The sequence below is a fragment of the Lepisosteus oculatus genome, chromosome 4 (genome assembly GCF_040954835.1).
Source record: "Lepisosteus oculatus isolate fLepOcu1 chromosome 4, fLepOcu1.hap2, whole genome shotgun sequence".
In the NCBI taxonomy this organism is placed as follows: Eukaryota; Metazoa; Chordata; class Actinopteri; order Semionotiformes; family Lepisosteidae; genus Lepisosteus; species Lepisosteus oculatus.
Genome location: NC_090699.1, coordinates 46,696,764 through 46,721,604, shown reverse-complemented (window position 1 = coordinate 46,721,604; position 24,841 = coordinate 46,696,764). Strand labels below are relative to the sequence as shown.

Below are 24,841 nucleotides of genomic sequence, written 5' to 3'. Positions count from 1 at the left end.
GTTGGTTGCCGTCGGTTGGTTTCCAAGGTGACCAAGCTTCTGGAAAGTTCTTGAACTGTAGTAGCTAAACGGGACTGTGGTAAAGCCCAGATAACAGGTGTCTAAAGAAGAAATAATCTAATTAAGATTTAAGGCTATAATAAGTAAAATGATCCATTTTATCTGCTTTCTCAACAGTAACATGAGTTTAACACTGTTACTTTTGTTAATGTGTTCGGTACTCCCGGGCTTCAGCAAAGAGACACACAAAGATGAGGGGAACTACACTAATAGCGCCCGGGCGCAGGACTTTCATCTGAAATTATTGAGGCAGTTTAGCAATCTGTTATCCACAGGTAGGTGAGGTATGATACACCGGATTAGGGTTCAGTCTGTCGGCCTGCTTGGTTTTGGGGTTAGGAAAGTCAGTATGGTGTTTACGTGGGGACTTATTGGGGGAAAAAATCAATGTGAAGAATTTAAAATCGTCAAGGGCCGAAAATCCCAGAGACTCAGCAAAAGGGATGGTACAGTACGTGATTTCTGCCTCGAGAACAGCAACATTCCAGCTGCTTCGGGCCTGTCTTACGTTTAACGTCTACAGGGGGAAATATTTTCATATTTTTATGTTCATTCCATTAATAACATTTAATAAACGATTTGCAGTGTCGAAACACTAATATTTCGAGATAAGTCACCTGAAGTAGTGTTTTACGCCTCTTACCGTGTTGTAGCCTACACTGGGTGAAAACTTCCTCCTGAAAGGGTGATTTTTGTCAAGTGTATTGTTCGTCACCACACAATGTTCGAAATAATTTAGGTGCTGAACACAAAGAGAGAGGTGTACTGTACGCACTTCTTATTCTGCTTCTTTACATTGGTACAAATGAAAAGTCAATCGAAGTGAAACACTGCCATTATCTGAGTACTGTTCACGTTGGGAGTCTTAATGCTTCGTTGATACCGTGACATTGATTTTTGTGTGATTTTAAGTTCGTTATTTAGCAAATAAATCTTCGAAAGTTAGATTTAATACCCAAACTTTTTATGCACATATACAAAATACAATTCGAAAAAAGAAAATTAATTTTAATATTTGATCTATAGGTTACAAGCACTCGAACTCCTAACTTTTGTAATTGCTAATAAACAATATCAGTGTACATCATGCATTTAGTGCTGAAATAAAGTAATGGAGTGTTATAAAAATGTCACATTGGCATCCATCTACCAAAACCAAAATCCAGACCTTATAAGTACATTATAAGTATAACTAGTTGAAGTGACCTTACCGACATAAAATAGTCTTTTTTGGTTACAAAATCATGTTTACCCAGTTTATAAGTACTTTGAATCTGTATCACAGATTCAAACTGAGTTATTGGGATTACTGTAAAAAAGCATATGTACCAGCACGTAGTTGAGGGATGTTGGCTCTTCTTAGGTCTGATATTTTCATTGTTTGAAAGTGGAAAGTGAACGTTTTATGTAAAATGGAGTTGTCTTTGGCATGGTCTGTTTTGCACTATAATCATACTGTATATCAGGGAATGATTTACAATATTGTGTGCAAGGAGTATTTCTGCATTTAACATTTACCATGTGTCCTCCAAGGAGAAGAAGAGAAAAATATTTATGTACATTGAAGGTAGTACTATAACTGTCTTAAAGCTAATAACACAAGGGGTTGTGAAAAAAGTGCATCCTCTTAAGCTATAATTACTATTATTTTAAAGGGTTTAAAAAGTCAACCAAAGGACAATGTGTTGTCCTCTTTCTTGTAATAAAATGTCTGTATAATAGTAGAAGAGATATACAGTAGACTGCTTATTTTTTTATCTGGTATGAAATATTATGCTATGTAAAATTAATTTAAGTGTTATTGTTTATTTTCATTTGTTGGCCATCATTTGATGGTTTCCTAGACAATGCAGAACATGAGGTAAGTACTGAAGGTGATCCAAATCCAGTTCTGGAAAACTTCACGTTCTTCTTGTGTAACACCAGCAGTATACCCCCTCTGCACCAGGAGCTTGTAACTATGCTTGTTCTCCTGCAGCAAGTCAAGCATGCTATGCAGCAAGGTAAAGCAGCCATCTGGTTCCTTTCTCTTATGTGCAGTACTTCTGCAGTCATAAACCATAAAACTCAGGTATAGCTAAAATGTTCATTAATATCTGTAATGCATACTGTACATCAAATTATCATACTTGCTAGTGTAATCATACAACAAATAACACAGATACCTTTAAAATAAGAGTTTAATTAAAAGCCAAGGAACATTCTATATGTTCTGCTATATATGCAAGGATAATTGTGAGGACATTGCAAGTGTGTGAGGATGTACAGTATGCATGTGATGGAGATGGAATGTAGAAATTCTGATGTTTTTCACTGCTTACAGATGAAATTGTTGTGTAATGGAAATGGGGGGCATTTTATTATATTACCTTGTACTCTTGGTAAAGTTACTAAATTGGTAAACAATTTCACAGTTAATTTTTGCATAATTCTGCATAATCTTAATCTAATGCATAATCAAATGTTAATATTAGATATCAAACACAATGAATAGTGAGTTAACTTTTTAAATTTGTGTAAAAATTATAATTTAAATAACATAAAAGATAATGCTATTTTTAATCTGATATGTCTCTTCCAAGATAATCTTATCATAATATATCCGTAGTAAAAATACCTGTTTAACTTTTTCATTACTGCTGTATATTAAACTATACTGTATATCCCTTCTAGCTAGCCATACACCATTTTAAATCTCCCACCTAAAGTATTAAATTAGAAGTAACTAGACGATCAGGGTAGAATTTCGTAATAATATGATTTTTTATATGATTTAGTTCTAATGTTGTACTTTTTTGCAGAATATGAAAACCCTGTGGCAGGGTTGTCCCGTGTTCTGAGAAATGCCCAAATTAAGCCAAAGGTGAACATCATGGCAGACCCTACCTATTCAAAGCCCTTCAGAACAGTCAACCTGGTTTTGGGACTTTTCTTCTTCGTCTTCATTATATTAGGTACATCACTTTGATAGGGCATTTTGCCACCATCTGAACCCTGTGGCAAAAGTCTATTTTTATGATTTTTAGAACATGTGAGGTCATTCATTGGGGTTGAAGTAGTTCAGGTTGGTACAGTACCTGCATTAGAATACGTAGGCTGCAAAGCCTTCGACACACCTGAAGAAGGCTCCACAGCCAAAACATTGTGTTTCATTTCTTTTCTTTTCAGCATAGAATAAACCTTTACTTGTTCCATTAATCGGTGTTGTTCACTTATGAGGCAAATGTTTAAATCTGGCAGTAGTCCCAACTAATCATGTTTATACTCTTTAGGAAAAACAGTATAGGTTGATTAATGAAAGTAAAATTAAGATTATTGTTCTGTTGAATGCATGTGCTATTCAGGATTAAGTGTTTTCTGGAAAAAAAAGTGAACATAGTTCCACAAATAGCATGTGTTTGCAATTTAATAAAATCTATTGGAGCTGAAACAATCCAAGCTTACCTTGAACTTCCAGTGATAAATGGCCAGTGAGGGTGTCATGTTTCTGATTTGGATGGCATGCTAGATGGCTAATAGTTATTTACAATAAACTGCAATGTATCTCTTTTCATGTCTTCGTATTTATAACTCAACTATATAAATATGAAGTTAAGTGGAAGTATTACATTTCTCCCTGACTTAAAAATGTTTGCAATTAATGAATACATAACATCTTATAACATTTACAGATATGTTTACAAGTTATTTCCTGGTGTGATGAAACAGGAAAGTCTTAATGGGATCTTACTCAACGTTTGCTTGTAATTTGTTTTTATTTCATTTGTTTAATTTAAAAAACGGAGGTCAAGAACAAAATCTCATGTAGACTGAAACTATAATATTCCATAAGATTCCTCCTTCTACAGTTAACATGAGTAATAATAACATTTTTACAAGTCATGTTAACAAATATTTACATTGAATTATATCAACTGTGTGTAAAGGCTTCTTTACACACTTCTATTATGAAGTCTGACACTTGTGTGGAGTTTTATCATAAAAGTCACTTATCTAGTGTCCACCCAAGTTTAATTGTGTACCCAAGCGTGTTAGAAGTTGTTTCTTTCAGTAACACTTCGCTATGTGTGGAAATCATTAGGCAGGTTTATAGATTAAATTTCTGTTAAAGGACACCACTTTCAGAGGTAGATGTTTTGGTTTTCCTTCTTTTGAAACTTAAAACTCTCTCTAATAATGTGTCACAGCAATGGTGATGCTTCAGTCTGCAGTGTTTTTAATTTCATTGTTATATAACACAATGGAAATGTGCGCATAACTATAATTAAGTATACCACAGGGCTTGTCAAAACATGAGATTTATTTAAAATATTTAGGACATTAGCAGTCTGCTTTTTTAGATGTCCTTAAATTTACAAATCCTCCCTTCAGTTAAAAAATCTGGTGTTATTTCCCACTCAAAAATTACAGGCCACGTTAACATGCATTTCTCCCAATGAAAGGACTGGAAAGAATAGTGAAGAAAAACATTGCTAAGAACACACAGGACCTTATTGACTCCCTGCAGTTTTTGTAAAGGAGGCTTTTTTCTTTTAAAATTTAGGGTAGACAGACCTGTTTTAATACTTTCTACAAATCATTTGTTGAAAGTGTTTTAACTTGTTGGTTTGGCAACACCAGTAATGCAAGATATAATAAGTAGGGGAAGATAGTAAAGATAAATAGCAAAATCTCTGGGGCAAACAGAACAAACTAAATGCCCTCTATGAACATAGTCTTGTACTTAAGACTAAGAGCATTATGGAGTGTGTAGTACACCCCTTCATTGTGAATTTAAACTATTTCTATTTGGGAGATACTGTACCTCTGTCCCCCCAGGTGTAATAGAAATAGAATCAGCAATTTTTTAGGCCCTCTGCTATCTCATTCCCAAAAGATGCAAATTATTCTTATTAGATAAGATCACTTTATTGGCCACATACAATTTCTTGCACTAGGAATTCATCTTTTCACATATTCCAGCTTGACACTCAGACAGGGAGAGAAGCTTGGGGTCAGAGTTTAGGGTTAGCCATTGTACAGCACCCCTGGAGCAGCTGGGGTTAAAGGCTTTGCTCAGGGGCCCAATGGAGTAGGATTCCTCTGCCGGCCACAGGATTTGTACTGGCAATCTTCCAGCCACAGGCACAGATCCTTAGCCACAGAGCCACTGCTCCACTAAACACTGTTGTACTGAATTATTTGTTGGTGTTTGTTTTTGTTGTATTATTGTGTTTGATTCTACCTATAAAATAAATTTTCCCCATGGTATAATAAAGGTAAATTAAATTGAATTGAATTACTTTTCAGAACCATTTGTAGCGTCCTAAAATTATAAAATTTGTGCTATTTGATATAGTTTTACATACTTTGAAATAATCAGTTTTAAAAACATAATCTAAAGTATGAAAGCTGTCAAGAAACAGGTTTGTACTTATGAGGTGACAGGTGGGCTAGAGTTCTATCACTATGATATGAATGTATAGTTTAATAATCTGTAAGAGTCTGAATGTTGAATCAGTATCTGTATGCCCTCTGACATTAGTGTTTTTTTCCCTACAGTGCTAATTTATGACACTGTGAAAATGTCCAAAAATGCCAGGAGGAGGGCTGTAGCTGTGGCTGTTGCAAGGATGAAAAGGAAGCAGGCTGCCCAGAGAACTGAGTCATCCCACTGTATGTTTTGTATTTCTTATTATTCATCTTTTTTGTTAGTTTCTTCTTTCTCAATTTATTTTACAGTATATACCTTATAGGTAACTTTTTCCCTATTGTCCACCCTCCTTCCTGTATAAGGTTTACCTGCTCTGAGACTCTTTCCCTCAACAGATGGGGAAAGTAAAGGGATTGTCAGGATATGTTTTATAACATCACTTTATTAACCCTTTACAATATCTTGGATTAGGAATTTCTTTTCGAATTAACATTATCTTTCAGTGTTCCATTGGTTAATTTTTTTTAAATAGTGACATATCGTAATTAAGACTGTGAAAATAGTGATTAACATTAACTATCCTCCTTTTCAGCCAGAAAGCTCCATATGTCAAACAGCTCAGAAATGTTCTAAAAATAATTTAAAACATAGTTATATAGTTATAAAATAAACCCTAATAATGATGCATAGTTAAAAAATAAGAATAATAACATTTTAATGTTAAGGTTAAGCTTAACTACAGTAAAATGTTTAATATGACAGAAACACAGGAGTGCTATGCTGTCTCAGTTAAAAAAAAAGTTGCAGAAAGCTACGGACATTTTTGTGTTAATAGAGCCATTTAGCTGCGCTAGTAACAAAAAGCTAAATGTGTTTCTTAGCATTTTGTTTATCAGTATCTATGTTATTTAGGTCCTGTGGCACTGTTGGCTCTGTACATATTTATTTCCTAAAAAACCTCAAGACTATTAATGAAATGTAACACTGTAGCTGTAGAAGATCCAACAATTAATTACATGGCACTGCATTTCAGTCAGGGCATGAACTTGCCAGGAACAATATATGGACATTGAAAAATGTTGAAAATTACGTTTTATGTATATGTGAGTTTTTTTATTGCCACAGTCAAATATAATTTAACAGGATTCACAAATATTTTTTATCTGCCCGCTGTTTATTGGGGCATCTGAAATACTGTTTTTTTACACTACTGTACTTCCTGTATTCACAAATATGTTATTGAAATGCTTTAAGAACTGTTGAAAACAAAATGAGAGGTAATTCGGCCAATAATCCTGAATATTACATAGGTCCTGAATTGGTCAAGTTTTGTACAGACAATTCTGATTTGTGGTTTCATAAATTTGAACTTTTCTCAGGGTTGTCAGAGATTGTGTCAGTCTTTTTTAAAAAAAAATCATATTGAAAAGATTTTTATTTTTATCAAAAGATAATTTTATTGTGGATTTAATATTTAAAAACATTCAAAGGAATAGTAAAGGAAATTTTATCATACCCAAAGAAGAAAGAGTGAGCACAGAGGTCAAACTAGTATAACAACTTGAGCGGTCTGAAAATGTCTTCCTTATATTGAGAAATAATTGGTATAACTTATCCAGTGGCCTGATGGTAATTTTATAATCATTGGCTAAGTTTTTAAAGCCCACTCTTCCTCTGATTAACTTAGATGATGTTTTATTTTTATTTTGCATATTTAAAGAAAATTTGCGACTGTTTGTGCAACTATGATGGTAGTTTTTTATATTAGGTGTTATATTTTTCTGCACGTAGCTCATTTTTTATAGACATTCTATAGCTCTACACATCACACTAATCCACCTGGATAAAAGGAACACCTACAGTATACAAGAATGCTGTTCATTGACTTTAACTCAGCATTTAACACCATCATACCCATAAAACTTGCTACCAAGCTCAGGGCTCTGGGTCTAGATACCACCCTCTGTAGCTGGATCCTAGACTTCCTCACCAGCAGACCCCTGACTGTTAGGATTGGCAACCTCACCTCCAACACGCTCACCCTTAACACCAGTGCCCCTCAAGGCTGTGTGCTCAGCCCAGTGCTTTACTCCCTGTTTACCCACGACTGTTCTGCCAAGTTCAGCACAAACACCATCATCAAGTATTCCGACGATACCACAGATGTGGGCCTGATCACTGACAACGATAAGACAGCCTACAGAGAGGAGATAAAACATCTCGTAGACTGGTGCTGAACCAACAGCCTATGTCTTAACATTAGCAAAACCAAAGAGCTGATCCTTGACTTCAGGAGACAAGGAAAAGTGATTGGCTGGCCAAAATGAGTGACAGGGGCACTCGTGGTGCATTGGTTGGTAGTGAAAAGATTTAATCATTTAATGTCTTTACTGTGCACATTTTAATCCGCTTAGTTTTGAATATTTATATGGAATTTTACCACTAAAAGGAAATTTTAGTAGCTGAGCATAAAAAGAAGAGGAGTATAACGCATCTGAAGGTCATAAACGATATTAATTTAGGAACATAAATATTACTGTATGTACTTAAACTGTACTGTGTATGCCTGGTCTTGGTAAAAAAACCCACCAGTCTTCCATTTCTCCCTAAACATTTTAAGCATGAAAGTTTTATGAAACGGTACCCAAATATGCCATTGCTGTATAGAATGAATTTTAATGTAAAAAAATTATTTAACACGAAAATTAAGCTGTTTACATCTTCCGCCTGAGAACAGTCACCCGTTGCTACCCAATGCAGAAACACAGCCACTAACTAGCAAAGAGAGGACATTAGCTAGCCAATATGATAAAGAAATAAATGATTATTTTGTTTATTTCTTTTGCACATTTTTTTGAACATTTCCATCAATTGTACAAGCACTTGGAAACTGTCCAATCCCTAGTTCATCAGGCATTTTCTTTTACGCTGCGGGCATTCTCCCGGTCTGGCGCCGGTCTGTGTCTTCTAGGATATAATGCCAGCAAACTCTTGTTTTTATGTCCACTATAACAGACAATCTCCTTTGCTTTTAACTGAGCATTTAATAATTTCCTAAAATGAAAATGATTTACTTTATTTCCCTCACGGGATCAATAAAAGTATCTATCATCTATCTAAACTATGGGACAGAATTCTGGGGTCTCCCCATACCAGAGATTATGGTAGGGCTTCAGAATGGTGATTGGCTGACACCATCTGACACCCCTCTGATTAGAGAAAAAAGACGTGCTGGTTTGCTATACATACTATACCAGGAAGAGGATTTCTTTCTATTCGAAACGTGTATTTCAAACGTTTAAGAAGTAAAAACCGTACAGCGTACACAGATTTCTAAACTGATCAGGATCGTTATCTTTGTCTTATGCATAATAATGTTCACCACTCTGTCCAGCAAATTAATAATCAACTTTATTTTATATAGCTTTTTAAACGAATAAGTAATTAGATTGCTCATAAACCTAATCACTTATTCTACATAAACACAGCGTAATTGCTCTCTGAAAATGATTTTTCTTTTTATTTAGGCTCAGATTTCAACTATAGATCGTATTATTAATAACCATAATAACGACCAACCAACAAAAACAACCATATAAACATAATACCAACCAAAAACATAGATAACAACCACAATACAAAATCAAATCAAACCATTAAACTTTCTCAAATTCCTCCGATTATCATAATCCCGCCCCTTATGCAAAACCAAACCCTCCTCCCATCCCAGTTTATCCTCTTTATTATAAACAAAATCCACCTCAATTTTCAACATAAAGCATTACACAAAATCAATACCTCAACATGTAACTCCACATTTCCAAATAGACCTTATTTCCATAGCCCTGCCCCCTATGCAAAACCAACATCCCTCCCCTGTTCTCTCTCTCCGCTGGCGTTTGTAATTGTTTTTATTTTTAAATAAATTTTTGCCATGTATTTTAAAAATCTTAAGATTTCTATATTTATGTCTTTATTTAGTGGTTTCATTAGTGACAAAGGCTAAACTTTCTTGGAAAAATGTATTTTATATAAACCATGTTTGCTATTAATTCATTTAGGGCTAGAATATGTTCATTGTCTTCCAATGAAAGAAGGGTTCTTTTCGCCGTAGTCGGGTTGACATTAGAAGCTTGCCACGCCCGGACTGTTACACCAATGCATTAGCATATTAAAGCGATTTCATTGAGGAGCCTAGCTTTCTTAACTAATAAGTACTGTACTTACTGGGTTTTTGAAGGGGGAGGTGTCTTTCGCTGGAAATCTCGCCCCCTTCTACTTTGAAAATACCTGTGAAACCTGTTTAATTCGTCACAGCCAGCACTCCCGCAGAGAGGTGGGTTGTATTTGCAGTGCATCGGTAATACAGTAGATGGGAAAGCCAGAGCCGACCGCTACGCCGCCACGTGTTATGCTCTTCGTTAATGTCTAAGCTGGAACACATCATTTATCTCATTTTGTATTTCTTAAAAAAAAAATTGTTTGCCCAGCCTAACAGTATTGTTGTTATTGTTTTTAACCTGTAAAGCGCTTTGAGGAGGCACCTTTAAAGGCGCCATATACAATAAAGTTAATTATTATTACTATTGTTAATTTGCTGGACAGAGAGGTGAACATTATTACACAGAAGACAAAGATAACAATTTACGTTGCATTGTGCATTGTGCATTGTGCTGCTGTAATACAGTTTTAAATAATTAAAAGTCTAAACAGTATCAGCTTTATTTATGAGTTTTAAAGAAAGGCGATTTAAACGTGATTTAAATCAATATAAATGTTTATATTGTAACGCATAGGTGACTATTCATTGTCATTAAAATGACTTCAATTCGATCATGTTGTGATATTTAGAAATATACATTTGTTTGGTGCGAGTGAAGTTTTATTTAATCTCTGAGCCATACTGATTCTTATGGAAGCCAGTTTCCGCCAGGGAGTAAAAAAAAAACACACTATGGTATTCTCTCCAATGTAGTGCAGTTAAAAACATATCTTTGATGCTGTTCCTAAATGAATATCGTTTATGACCATCAGACGCTTTATGCTCCTTTTCTTTTTTCCAGTGGATTGAACACGGAGAGGCATTTCATGATGTAATTTTCACTGATGAAACAACAGTGGCTCTGGAACAGTTTTCAACCATGTCATTTTATAAAAAGGGGAGATATGTACGCGTTACTGAAGCTAAAAGTTTAGCCTTTGTGACTAATGTAACCACTAAATAAAGACATATAGAAATCACTACGTTACAGACTGTATATGGCTGGTATTGGTAGTTCAAAGAAAAAATACACACCAGTATTCTGCTTTCTCCCTAAACATTTTACGCATCAGAGTTTTGCATGTGGTTATTTCGGAAACGTTTGAACGTGCTCCTTCTGACCATGTTACTGTTTACTGTTACTGACCATATTAAGTTGAAGTGCCTGTGGGCACTTTTCCTTTCCGTGGGGGGTGGACCGTCTTTCATTAGAAGGTAAGTCTGTTCTACTCTGAGAATGTAGAGGGGGTGGAAAGTGCCCGCGGTCATTTAATTAGTATTAAAATTCACACTGATTCCCTTGCGAAGATACGGACATAGGAATATTCGTGCATGGTAAAAAAAATGGCATAAAAACGACAAAGTGAAGGCTGTGAAAACATTCACAATGTACTTTATACACAAAGCAAGTGTTCTCACAACTCTAGGAGGTTTTGTGAAAATGCTACAGGCATGCCAAAATCATTTTTTTTTAATTCAAGGTGACTTTACCGCGTTTTTCATTTTCAGATTGTGAATCAAAAAGGCATTTAATTAAACATGCGATTGCGATTTTAATCAATTACTGTATTGATTGAAACACACATTCTGTACAGATACAGTACAGTCACATTCTCCTGTCGTCCAGTGGTGTAAAACGAATTAGCAGGTGATTGAGATAACAATGCACCGCCCACTGAGTGGAATGTTCTCATTTGTTCTAAATTGTAAAAAGAGTTGATAATTCTTAATAATTCCGTGTCGCATTAACTAACCTCTTCAGTTTATTCCGTCAGAATATAATTATATCGTTATTAATTTGTTTAGATACGCAATTCCATATTATATTCCCTGTTAATCAAATTCTAAAAGTATGCATTTGTTAGATAACAAGCGAATTCACAGAAAAGGTTAAAAGACTATCACTTTTCACAAAGTATATAATCTTAATACAAGTCGAAATCCTAATATAAGTCTAAACAGTATCAGCTTTATTTATGGGTTGCAATTTAAAAAAAGTCAAAAACCGCACTCAAAATGCAATTTAGAGCTTTCTGGCAAGAGGAGACACCCAAATTAATAATGTAACATGCCACTGTTTGTGCATGAACAAGGTTATACTGCTATTTCCTTAGATACGCGATGCCTGTCTGTCCTGGCTGTGCTCTCTCGCTCTCTCTCTCTCAATTCAATTCAAGGTGCTTTATTAGCATGACAGATGGGTACAATCAGTGTTGGGTATTTACTTTGCTTTGAGATGCCACTTTTAAAGGTGATATATAAAATCAAGGCTTTAATTTGCTTTAACTCCGCAAGTCTGAGTTCTTGTGTCTGTCCTATCCGAACCCAAAAGTATTACAATATGTATCTTTATAGCAGGTGGTGTTTAGCTTTTTAGTATAGATTACACTTTTCTAAAATGTATTTAAAAAATAAAAACAATTACAATCTAGTCTTTTCATGTTTGATCCCAAGATCCCAAGAAAAATAAATCTAAACGGGGAGAAAGCTATGCTGAAAGTTTATTAAGATACTTAGAAGACAAATATATCAATTTATGTTGCATTTGTCTGATTGTGAATCAAAAAACACCCATATTTTTAAACCCGCGTTTGCGATTTAAATCAAAATGTGATTTAAATCAATATAAATGTTTATATTGTAACGCCTAGGTGACTATTCATTGTTGTTAAAATGACTTAAATTCGATCATGTTGTGATATTTAGAAATATAAATTTGTTTGGTGCGAGTGAGGTTTTATTTAATCTCTGACTCATTCATTTTTTCAAAGAAATGTTTGTTAAAAAAAGTCACGGCTCCAGCTGGATTCGATCAAAGACCACGTGATATGGGAGTCAGGAACCTAACCCACAGCGCCACCAGCAAGGTCGCGTTTCTTTAGATACGCGATTCCATATTATATTCCCTTTTAATCAAATTCTAAAACTATGCTTCTTGACTCCGGTATCTTCGATGCTTAAAATGTTTAGGGTAATATGTTTATGTTCCTAAATCAATCTCTTTTATGAGCATGTGAAAGGCATGGTGAATCGATTCTCAAAAATTACTGTACTTTGCATGATTGGAAACAAATGCGTGATTGCGAAATGCTGTGGTGTTACTTTTACAAAGGCGGTCAATAAAAAAAAGAATGTGGACCAGGGCAATACTTTGAGTTTACGGCTTGTCCAAGGTCATTCATTATTAATACTATTAGTATATCTTTGTTAAAGACTTTGATGGCGACAGCTCAAACATGAGAGGTTGAGCTTTATTAGCTCCACCTTGCGGAATTTCCGGATACTGTTATTTTACTTGCGGTATTATAGGAGAATTTATGGTAACTCGCAGTAGACTGCGTAAAGCGCACTGCAAAATAATGTGGTATCGCCCGCTCGTTTTGAATGGCTGCATCTGTACATTGAAGGGACTGCGGTTGAGATGGTGAATAACTTCAGATTCCTAGGTAAGGACCTCACATGGGCACTCAACACCTCCAGTCTTATCAAGAAGGCACAACAACAGCTGTACTTCCTGAAAAGGCTGAAGAAAATATGTTTGCATCCACAGATTCTCACCAACCCCTACAGATGTACAGTGGAGAACATACTCACCAGCTGCATCATAGTCTGGTATTGCAACTTATATGACCTTAAGGCAGTGCAGCAGGTGGTCAAAACTGCCCAACACATCATTGGCAGTGCCTTACCATCCATCCAGGAAATCTACAACACCAGGAGTCTGAAAAAAGCCACCAAAATTATGTCTGACCCCACTCACCCCAGTCATAACTTGTTTGTCCCCTTACCATCTGGTAGAAGGTTCTGGATGCTCCAGTCGCACACAACAAGAATCAAAAATAGCTTCTTCCCCAGAACTGTCAAGCTGGTGATGCCCCCACTCCCTCCCATCATACTATGATCTCTCCTCACTTCTTCCTGTACCCATAATAACTGTACTCCTACACCACTACATACACAACAACTAAATGTAAGCCGAAATTGTAGTAAGCCGAAACTGTACTGAAAACTGTTAAGTTGTACTTTTTAATAATCGCTGTATTATTTCTGCACTGTTCGCCGTATTAGTTTTGCACTGTTTTGGTCCTGTTTGTATACTTTTCTCTGTGTATTTACACAGTTTTGACAATTTGCACTGGCACATTACTGGTGTTTACACTGTTATTGTTATAGTATTTCTGTCTATTGTCCTGTCTGCTGTTCTATACTGTACATGTATACTGTATATACTGCACCTGAGAGACTAATGAGAAACACTTTTCACTATTCTATGCACCTGTGTAAGTATAATGACAAATAAAGTTTAATTGAATTGAATTCATTTAATTTCCTGCAGATTTATTTACATTTTTTGTAATACAGTATTTGTTGAATGCTATATTTATATACGCAATCAATTTAATTATAAATAGATCACTTGTCTCCTATATATTTTGGTATTTTTTGTATATGCATAAATAAAAGAAGTATTTATTCATTCATTTAAAGTTATATACTAAAAGAATCGAAGAGATTAAGAAGCTTCAACAACCTCTTAAGCACTAGGTATATGGGTGGGGCAGGCAAATAAAATGAAATACCTGGCTGTTATAGCTGCATGTTTTGGAGTGTTTTGCTCCACCGCAAAACAGCTGCACATGCTGAATTCTTTCAAAGAATGCTCCCAAGAGTGCAAACAATGAGAGGGTCAATGAACTGGGTGTGACAAGATACTAAATAGGTCTCTGAAAAGATGACCAGAATAATGAGTCAATCAGGATGCTATCAGATTTTATAAAATGAGAGGCAGGAGCTAACTGAGCATGCTACTGGTTGGGTCTACTCTGAGGCAGATATTTTACATGCTGTATGATAGTCAATGATAGTTATAAATATTTTGAACTGAATTAGATATTTATTTCATTTCTAACTTAAAATGTCTTGATTTACAAAACATCTAGCTAAACTTCTATTGTGTAGTGGATTGTGTCTTTTAACATTGTTACGGAATAGGAGGTTTAAAATGTAAAATGATGGATTGTTAAAATTCTAAATAAGCAAATCAATATCAGGTCCTGATGCCAGCTTGCTATGTAAACAAATTATAAAAAGTAAACAATTGAGACCACCAAGGTCATCTGGGAATAGTGAGCAGTAATATAGCACATTTTCTTTGTTCTTTGGTACAGTGTGGTAACAAAGTAATAACCAAGTGGCAAAAATGACAGTTGTTTATTACAAATATATTAAAAACATGAATGAACACTTTAACACTGATTATTACTAGGTTTTACAGATTTTTATAATATTGTGGTTCCATGTACAAACACAAAGAAATGCAACTTAAGGAACAACTACAGTAAAGGAAAAAGATGTAACCTGTGTTTTATAAATAAACAGTCCAATTTAAGATGAAATCGCTGCCTAAAACAGATGCTGAACCGGAGTATTAAGAATATATCCTATGTGGAATAGTGTACCTTTTTCCCTATTTCAAAAAGTAACCAAAAATAGGAGATCTAGATTTCTAATAAAATCAACAGTCCTGTATGTAATGGCTATAGTCTCTTTAGTGTTGAAATTACCTGGAAGTTCTGTAGTCACAGACTGTGCAGGACACCCTCACTGTCCATTTGATTCTCCAGTCTCTCTATGGCTCTCCTACTCTCTTCTATCTCCCATCTTTCTCTCCAATTTTATGTCTACATGGTCTTTTATCCTATTGTCTTTATTGATGCTTTAAGAAAGCTGACTTAATGAGTACCCATCAATGGTTGTAATTAAATCTATTATAATTGTATATGTAATTGTGGCATTGTTACACCCCCAATATCCAACAATATGTGTTTTTTACATCCTATAAAGAACAAAACAAAATAACTGAATAAAATTGTTTCCCTCAGATTCTCAGGATGTCACATCATTATTTGCAGCATCTAGTGTTTCTGCAGCTGCTCAACAAGACATCACAGAAGAGTCACTTATTCCAGGAACGTCAGATATAATAATGGTCAGTTTTAGTTTTCTCTGTTTTTATTTCATGTGTCTGTACCTAGTAAAAAGGTAACTTTAATTTTAAAAGATTTTAGCTTTAGATTAGAGTTTTGAGAATATCATTACAATCATGGTTAGGACAGTAAATATACTGAGCAAATAGACAGAATCAATTTCAAACTTTATGGCAGAAGATGATTCATTCAAGCATATGTCCTCAACACTTGTTTTCCCTAAAATTTAGAACTTAATGTAAGAAAAGTGTAGTGATATCTGTAAACTAGACCAAATATCTCAGACTGGGTATAACTGAAGTATGTTATGGTTCAGACAGACTTAAAAAATCACTTGACTTCCGTTTTTAAGTTTCAGGTAAAAAAGCTTTCTCTCTCACTCTTTCTCAGACATAAATTTTTTTCAGGCAAAACTGAACTCTTCCGATAATATGCAGTACTCTGCCTCACTTTAGCTCTAGTGAAGAACTGCACCGAGATAAAAAGTCAGTGTTTCACTCCCCTGTGTGATACAATGCAATACAGTAAAATTACTTCACCTCTCTAAAGTTGGAATTGATTGTACTGCAGCAACTAATAAAATTAGTTTTAGTAATTAATGTATGTTTAATGAGTAGAAACTGGTTGTGTTTTACACCCTGTTTCCTGGTGATTCATTCCAATATCTACCAAAGGAATGTTCTCAGTAATGAGCCTGAGCACATTCAAATTAAGGTTGTGCTTGGCAGATGACAATCTACTGTACATGGTGTGCTATGGATGTCAGTATCTCACCCACTTTAAGGGATTAGTTAGTGAAAAACACGTTTGGAGTGCTCAATAACTTGGTACATGTAAGATAGTTATGTTATAACTTACTGTATGTTAAATGTTTTACACACAGGAAACAGTTAATGGTGCATCATAAAATTAAATGCAGCAAATACAAAAATACTAAAAATGTTTAGCATTTTAAAATTCTATATGAAAAAGTAATCCCTATTTGGGCAGTGTAAGATTGCTTTTGGGTCTATGTAGTCCAGCCACGCAAAATGGTTGGGCACCCCTGATTTAAGCAATATGTTAACATTTTTGCTGTTTTCAAAAGTAATTTATAAAATTTCCACCCTTCTTTAGTTTGCTTATGTGATTCATATGTCTTCTTTATACAGTTCAGTCTAAAGAAATATAGTAGGCTGTGGTATAAAACATCTTTTTCTACCTCGGTAGGTGAAGTCACTGAAAGCTAATGTTGTGGAGTCCCCTACTGGAGTAACTTCAACAGTGCAAGGAAAGAGCGTTCTGAGCCTGAATAAGTGGGAACCCCTTCCCAGTGAGTATGAAAACCATACAAATATTTTTTTTCAAAAAAATTATAGTGTTTGTGAAATCAAGAGGTTTAACATATTATTTCACTTCAGAGAATAGTATAAATGTCTAAAAAATAATTTATTCAAGTATTTTCAAACTATTTTATAGTTCAGGGTCACTCACCACTTATGTCCCTTGAATCGATAGTGCTATAAATTTAAATCAAGTCATCCAAAATGTACTGTATGTCCGTACTGAAAAACTCACCAAAAAACAAATCTACATTTTAAAATGTTATTAATATCGTTTATTCTTGAAAATAGACTGGTAAAGGACTATATGTTCAAAAGTTGGAATTTTAGTATGCAGTCCTTCTTAAGATACTGTATATAAAAAATCTTTAAACTTTAAATACCTCATTTAAGATTGGTATACATTTCTGTGTTAAAAACTCGAGACATTTAATGCTGTACACAAAACAAATCATTTTTAATATACTGTATATGCTGCAACTCTGTAGACCACTCATCTAACTGAAGTAATAGGGAAACAATTTGGAGCTAGAATCTTGTTTTTCACCTTTATAATTAGAAATATGGTAGCTGTATAAAACACTTGTGTTATCCATTTTCTGTGATGCTAGGTCTTATAAGAACTTAAGGCTGCCGCATTAATGTGAAACTAGGAAATAACTGAAATCTGGCTTAGGGATGATGATGTAGACAAATATATAATTATGTTTTCAGAAATACAGTAATAACAAGAGGTGATGGTATGGGACTATATATCAAAAATAACCTGCAAGGTATAATACTGAAGCAAGAGAGTACAGGCAGTTTACAAGCTACAGTATATGGGCTAAACTGGGAAAATACAAATTCTAAGAACATCTGTTGTGCACAAACGTACTACAAGTAACATCTATGCTGCAATCAGGAATCTGAATAGCAAAGATGGCTTTATATTACTTTCCCCTCATAAAGAGATTTTAACTTTGCCCACATAAGTTGAGATATTGTGATGGGGAATACAGAACTGAAATTGTCATTGTTAAAATGTACACATTACATGAATGATTTTAAGATACGGGAAATCTAGGTGTTTATGTAGATTATTCTACATCATACCCATACAGTGTGATGCAAGCAAAAAAGTAAACAGAATTCTTAAAGCAAAATGTTTCTAATTTAAAATTAAGAAGTTGTGGATATGTTTCATAATGCACTAGTAATACCTAATTTATGTAGTATAGTATAGTTACAAATTGGGGGGTCTGGAAAATAGAGATTGGAAAATAAATCTGATTGTCAAAAATGTACCTGTGCATGTGAGTTCTTCATTTTCTGGTACTCTGGCAAAACAGTAGTAAAATCAGAGGCAAATTAGGACAGATATTTATTTAAAATAAAATAAACACAAACTTAACTGCACAAAACATTACACTATAGACGAGCGGTTGGCAACCTTTCAGAAGGAGCATACCAAGAGTTAGCTTATTCTCTTTATAATAATAGTAGCAGTAGCTAATGTGATGTGTAGTGATCTTTATGAATCCCTTTTTTTTCCGAGCATAGCTGGGGCACCCTCAGTCATCACATTAAATATATTTTCTTTGTGTCAATTCCTCTTTCTTCAAATGATTAATAAACTTTTTAGCTATATCGTCACCTGTAGTTATGCCATGCATGTGTTTTAGTTAGCAAAGCGCTAGCTAAAACAATTGAATTCCATCTGATTCATAATATGAAGAAGAATTATTAATTGCAGTTCAGTACGTTGTTTATATCCACACACTCATCAAACACAACACTAAATAGTTTTACAACTTTGAACACCAGTGGCTGGTGTTTGTAAACATTTTTTTGTATGCCAAAGAGTTTTCATTGGTGGCATTCCTTTGGGGCTTATTACACTTTTATTGTATGCCCCGCTTTCATTGCATATGCTATGAAAGATCCCTTTAGGTGTCACAAATGGCACCTATGCTGTAGGTTGCTGACTCGTACTGTAGACAAAACTACTGTATGCATCACTGACGCCTACATTCTAGACACTCAGAAACACAGAATGCCTTCGTTGTAATGAAATTCTATGCAACACTTTAACAGGCTAACAAGGGAAATACAACCTGTGTCCTAAATAAAATAATACAATTTATAGCTAAAATGACATTCCTATAATATAGAACTTCAAGTAGGTAGCTGCATCAGCATTGTAGGCTCCAAAGGAACAAGTAAAGGTTTATTCCATGCTGAAAAGAAAAGAGACTTTGTTTCCACTGATGAACCTTCTTCAGGTTTGAGGGAGAGAGGGAAACCAGAGGCTGTTAAAGATTAGGAGAACAAAGGATACGGTAGTTGAGAGGAGTATTGACACTCAGGGAGGACTGGAAGAGAGGTGTGAAGTCAAAACCTGCAAATGATTAGAGAGGATTAGAAGGAAACAAGTCTGTTGTTAAGAGAAGGGGGAAGGTGTGATCCTAGTTTCAGGATAATTTTGGTTTTCAGATGTCTTTCTACAACAGTAGTTCCAAAACCCTTCTATGAGGACACAGACAGAGAGATGGTATGATCGATGAGAAATGGGAAACTATGGGTTTGTAGAAATCTTGATCCTCACAGTACTAACATGTTCCCTGAAACTGTCTCCTTCCTGTTTCATCAATGTAAATAGCTGGGCATTTTCTGTAAGATGCAGTAAACAAGGTTGCTGGAAATACGTGATCTGGGTGATCCAGAGGGGCCTTGAATGTGCATGGTATTGAATATATATTTACAGGTGATGCAGCATGTTCTATTGCAGGAGCAAGTGCCTGGTATGGATGATTGCTGTGAACAAGAAGGTTACGCAGATTAGATGATGGGGTGGTCAGAAAAGAGGGTACCAGTGGAGGGATGATCCTGTAAAATGGGGAGGTTGTTATTAATGGTCCTGGGAATAGAAAGGATGTTGGGGTGGTAGTGAAGCACGAATAGAATGCAGTTGTGAGTTTGGGAGTTCCTAATTGGGTTTAGGATCCTAGAGGTAATTTTGGTTCAGGAGAGGTCTTTTTTCGATAACAGGGTGGGTATCCTCTGTTATTGGAAAAAAAGTGCATTTTGAGGGCTTGGTTATGGAAGTCCATGTCGTCACTACAAAGTTGTCAGAGCCTGAGGAGCTGTGAAAAAGGGAGAGAGTATTTATTAGACAGAAGTAGAGAGTCATGGATGGTTAATGGATAGGTTTATGTCCAGAAATGGAAGTGTAGTGGAGTTATCTTGAGTATACTTGAGGGATGGTTGGAAGTTGGTGAAATGATGCAGGAAATGCTCTAGCCAGTCATTAGGGCGTGTGGTGGCACCAACGCAGTCATTGACGTATTGCCTGTAGAGGTCAGGGACAAAGCAGTGGTAGTGAGCAGAGGAGCATTCTTCTACCCAGCCAACATAAATAATAGCATAGTTGGGTCCCATTTTGGTGCCCATGACAACTCCACTGACCTGCTGGTTATTGAATAAAAGGTTTTTGAATGAGATGGTATTCAGTGTGATGACCAATTCCACAAGATGCACAAGAGTGTGTACAGGTGGATCAAACACTGTGCCTTTGTCCAGCGTGTGCTTGAGGGCCATAAAACCATCACTGTGGTGAATGACGATGTATAGGAATGTGATGTTCATAATAAAAATTAGACATTCTGGGCCTTGAAACTGGAAATCTTTAAAACGTTGGACAGCATGGTTAGTCCCCTTCAACCAGTGGTCTCATAAGGCTTGACAATACCACTTCCTTTTGGCAGTGGTAGGATCCTTTGGAAGAGGACGATAGGAAGAAGTGTCTTTTGCCACACCACAACAGCACCGCCTTTGTCTGCTGGTTTAATGACAATATCATCTCTATTTTGGAATGATTGGAATGCCTGAATACTCCTTTGGTGAGGTTAGACCTGAGTCTGATGAGTATGAAAAGAGTCTTGAGAGCTTGATTAATGCTTGATTATTGCAATGATTAAAAATAAAATAATCTACAAAATGTGCTCTGAGCCAGATCCTGCGGTTAAAGTTAGCTTGGGATTGAGAAATGAATGGCATCTTGGGGACTGTACAAAACCGAGGCCTTTGCTGAGAAGAGAGCGCTCATCCTGTGAAAGGGAAGGGTCTCAGGGTATAGTAACAACATTGGGATAAGTGGAGTTAGTTGGTGTGTTGATGTATTTTCTGTAAATGGTGATTGAGTTTTTATCCTTATCTGCACTAAGGAACTGGTAAAACTTAGATTTACTTAGTAAAACGTTAGATTTACTTATGAGTATATACTGTATTTTTATTTACTTTTGCTATAAATATCCATACTTAAATTTGCACCCATTTATACATCTGGGTGTTTTTATTAGAGCAGTCTGTTTGAAATAATTTGCTCAAGGGTTGAATAGCAGTATATGGGATATGAACCCACAAACTCCCAGTTATTACTCAAGATCACTGACTTCTGCCACCTGAAATTGCTCTTAAAAGGGAACTGCAACACTATTTTTATATTTTAGGGTTTGAAAGAATCAGATTTGAGTGCATTTCAAACCACAATAAAAATAAAATGTGCACAGTAAAATCTCCAACTTACTGTACATCACAAAATAGATTAAAGTTCAGGTATGCACAGTGCCATATTTTATGATTCAAAATGGCTCAACAAAACTTCCAGTGAGATGAAGCAAAAAGCTAATAAGGAATCAAGGCTTGTGAACAAATCTCTGTCTCTGTCTCTTCTAATCCACTAAAAATATCGCTCTCAACTTCAAGATGGTTTTGTTTACAAATGCTACTGATAGTCCTTGTTAACTCTGCAGGCTGATCACGTATTCTGAGGTGAAATGTCTGCTGCACAACCTGTACTTATTTGCTGTGCATCGCATACATTAGTCATTACAGAGACTAGTGAGCAGGAAGGGGCTGCATCACATCGTAATTTCTTGTAACTCTTGATCTTACCTGATTTTTTAAAATTATTAAATTAATTAGAAAAACGTCATTTTGAAATTTTTAAAATATTTTTATACCATTAATGAATTTATTTTATAAGTAAGATTTAATAACCTGTCTGAGAAATTGGGATTACAGTTCCCCTTTAAACTATCAAGTGAGGAAGTGGGTCAAATGACCCCTCTCTTTTTCAACCCATTTCTGTTCTAATGACCTAGATTAAAAGGAGTAGTGGCCATATTTCAGATTTTCACTTTTGTTGTACGCAGGTATTCCTGAGAGTCTAGCAACAGAAGCTCTACAGTACTCAGCAGAGGTGTGTCTTCTTAGTATACTTCTGTTTTAATACATTTAACTCTTTAATTTAATTTATAGAAAGTTAGAAAAACTTTCTCTCTGTTGAGGGATTTTATAAGACTGCTCAGAAAAAAAAGCTACAAACAAGATTTGTAGCAAGTTACATATTTTGTACTAAATCTTTATAGAAATCCTCTATTAGTATTGAAAAATAACATATAGCCTTCTGTAAACACTGCCTGAAGCCCAAGTTTGATCTTACTGATGACATTTAAAGTACTGTATGTGGAATTGCATATTCTGTTTTCAATAATATTGATAGACCTCTTGTTTGAGGGTGGCACCTGACTTATCAGACAGTCTTGTTTATAATTAGGGATTATGATTTTGAGACATTGGTCCTGCGTTCATAAAAAACTGACAATATTTCCTTACCCCCTACCATGAAAAAAGGAAGTCTGCTTGTCTAATTAATGATGACAGTTGACAGCAAAAGATGCTAGAAGAATAGCAAAGTCCATTGCAGTATTTGCTCTAGTACTTCTAAGGCCTTGGATAATTTTCTAAATGTATATTTCAATAAAAACGTATTTGTGTCTGTTGTTTTTTGTTATATTTATAGCTTTAAACTATTTGAATAACTTTGATTTGCTTTACAGTTACCTTAAGCAAATGTGGAGTGAACTGTGATCTGGAGCAACAGGTTTTGAAATCCCCCCTGTAAAATCTAAAATAATTACATTATTAACCTTTAATGGGAATGTACCCATTCCTAGCAACATCTTACAACACAGAACGTAGACTCCAGGAGGTAAGCCTTTATATACTGTTTTGTTGTTATACTGTACATATGAAAGAATACTAAAGATTTCAACTGTGAATAGCAAAAAAATATATGAATACTCTCTACTGAAAGATTAAATGAAATCAGGGGGGAACTGTTTTATGCAGCATATGCAGCATCAGCATAAACCTAATGATCACATCCCAGATGCGTAACTCATCTTTGGAAAAAAAACAATGTAGCAGACATTTAGACTGTTCTCACTTGATTGCAGCTTTCTTTGTATTTTGTCCTCCAGGATATGTACACTTTGACAAACCTCAAGGAAGGTCTCAACTACTAGTCCATCCAGAACAAATCACTTCAACAGCAAAGACTCTTGATTCCCTTCAACATCAAGGAGAGTGGTCCGGTGTTTTCAAGATGCCGATGGAGCTGCCAAAGAGTGAATTTGCCGCAGAGTTGATTAATTCTGTCACCCCTTATTGTGGCTCCAATACTGCCTTAGACAAGAATCAAAAAAAATAGAAGCAGTGGCCAGCTCTCTAGTCAGAAACACACTGGTTGTGACAGCCCAGATGATGCAAGAAAAAATAAATTAAGCTCTGTCCAGTTCCTCAAGGGTGCTATCACTTCAGGAATCTTTTTATATTTACTGCAGTTTCCCTTTTTTATAACTGCCAATATGAATGTATAAGCAGCTGTTTATAACAATATATTTGATAAAATTAACTATCTGTTTAACAGTCTATTAACTAGACTGTTGAAGTTCTATTCAGCCCTGTGTATCTGTGTAAAACTTCCTGACCTTCAGAACCTCATACAGTACATTCACTTTATAGATAATAAATTACAGTAACATTTGTGTTAAAGCAAATTTCTTTTAGACGTAGATTTATTCACAAGAGGAGATTGGTTAATTCATAGATTGTAGTTTTAATTGAATTTCTAAAATTTGTGTTTGATACATAAATATTAGTTCTGTGAAACTTTAACATACTTTCTTACAGAATATTTATTTAGTGTTATTTATAGTTAGGTATTTGGACTTAAGCTGTTCAAAACATTGTTCCTGTTTGTTAGATGTTCCACTACTTTGTGTCATTGTTTCCAAAATCTTTTTTTTTCTTTAAGTGAACTTATGATATCCTAGATAAAGTTGATACTTGTCATTTGTTTTCCACTTATCCTTGGCACTATTAACAATCCTGTAAACAGTAGTTCATACAGTGTTTTGTGTTATAAACTACATATACAGTACCTTGGTAATCATCCTGTGGTGTGGAAAATAAAATGCTGTGTGTTTTATGATGACAGTTATGAATAGATTTTCAGATATTAATTTGGATAATGCTTTTATCCATAGCAGCTTACATTTAGATCAATTACATTATCAAGTTTCATTAACACATCTCAGTGAAGTACAGATCTCTACCATTACTCCACACTGCTGCCAAATAACCAAAGGTCCATCACAGTAACAGAACCATCAAAGGTTCATAAGCCAAGCCAACTGTCTTGTGGCATTCAAAATTCAAATTAACTTATCTTAGTTAAGTTAATTTCAATTACTTAGTTCAGACTTTCAAATACCATTTTTCTTCATTTGTCATTTTTTACTTTATGTTTATTAAGGATTTTATCACAACAATGAAGGCAAAAGACAATATGATTCACAATGACAAATGGGTCCTCCCTCCCCTCCCTGGTACTGAGTGTAATCAATACATCACGGGCCATTGGAAGAGGTGTTAGTGGGGCCAGCGGGGGGCACTCACCCTGCGGTCCATG

General features: G+C 35.2%; 1 long non-coding RNA gene across 3 annotated transcripts; it reads left to right on the top strand.

Annotated features, from left to right (window-relative positions):
- The first annotated feature begins 57 nt into the window (after positions 1-57).
- LOC107077417 (uncharacterized) lies at positions 58-24,370 on the top strand. Of its 3 annotated transcripts, XR_001478453.2 has the most exons (9): positions 58-335; positions 1,905-2,063; positions 2,862-3,014; positions 5,602-5,715; positions 15,617-15,723; positions 16,931-17,033; positions 22,239-22,285; positions 22,926-23,077; positions 23,349-24,370. It is a non-coding gene; the product is annotated as an uncharacterized lncRNA (long non-coding RNA). The 3 variants fall into 3 exon arrangements; XR_011189469.1 differs by lacking the exon at positions 22,926-23,077 and having other exon boundaries at positions 60-335; XR_011189470.1 differs by lacking the exons at positions 22,239-22,285; positions 22,926-23,077 and having other exon boundaries at positions 60-335.
- Positions 24,371-24,841: the final 471 nt, after the last annotated feature.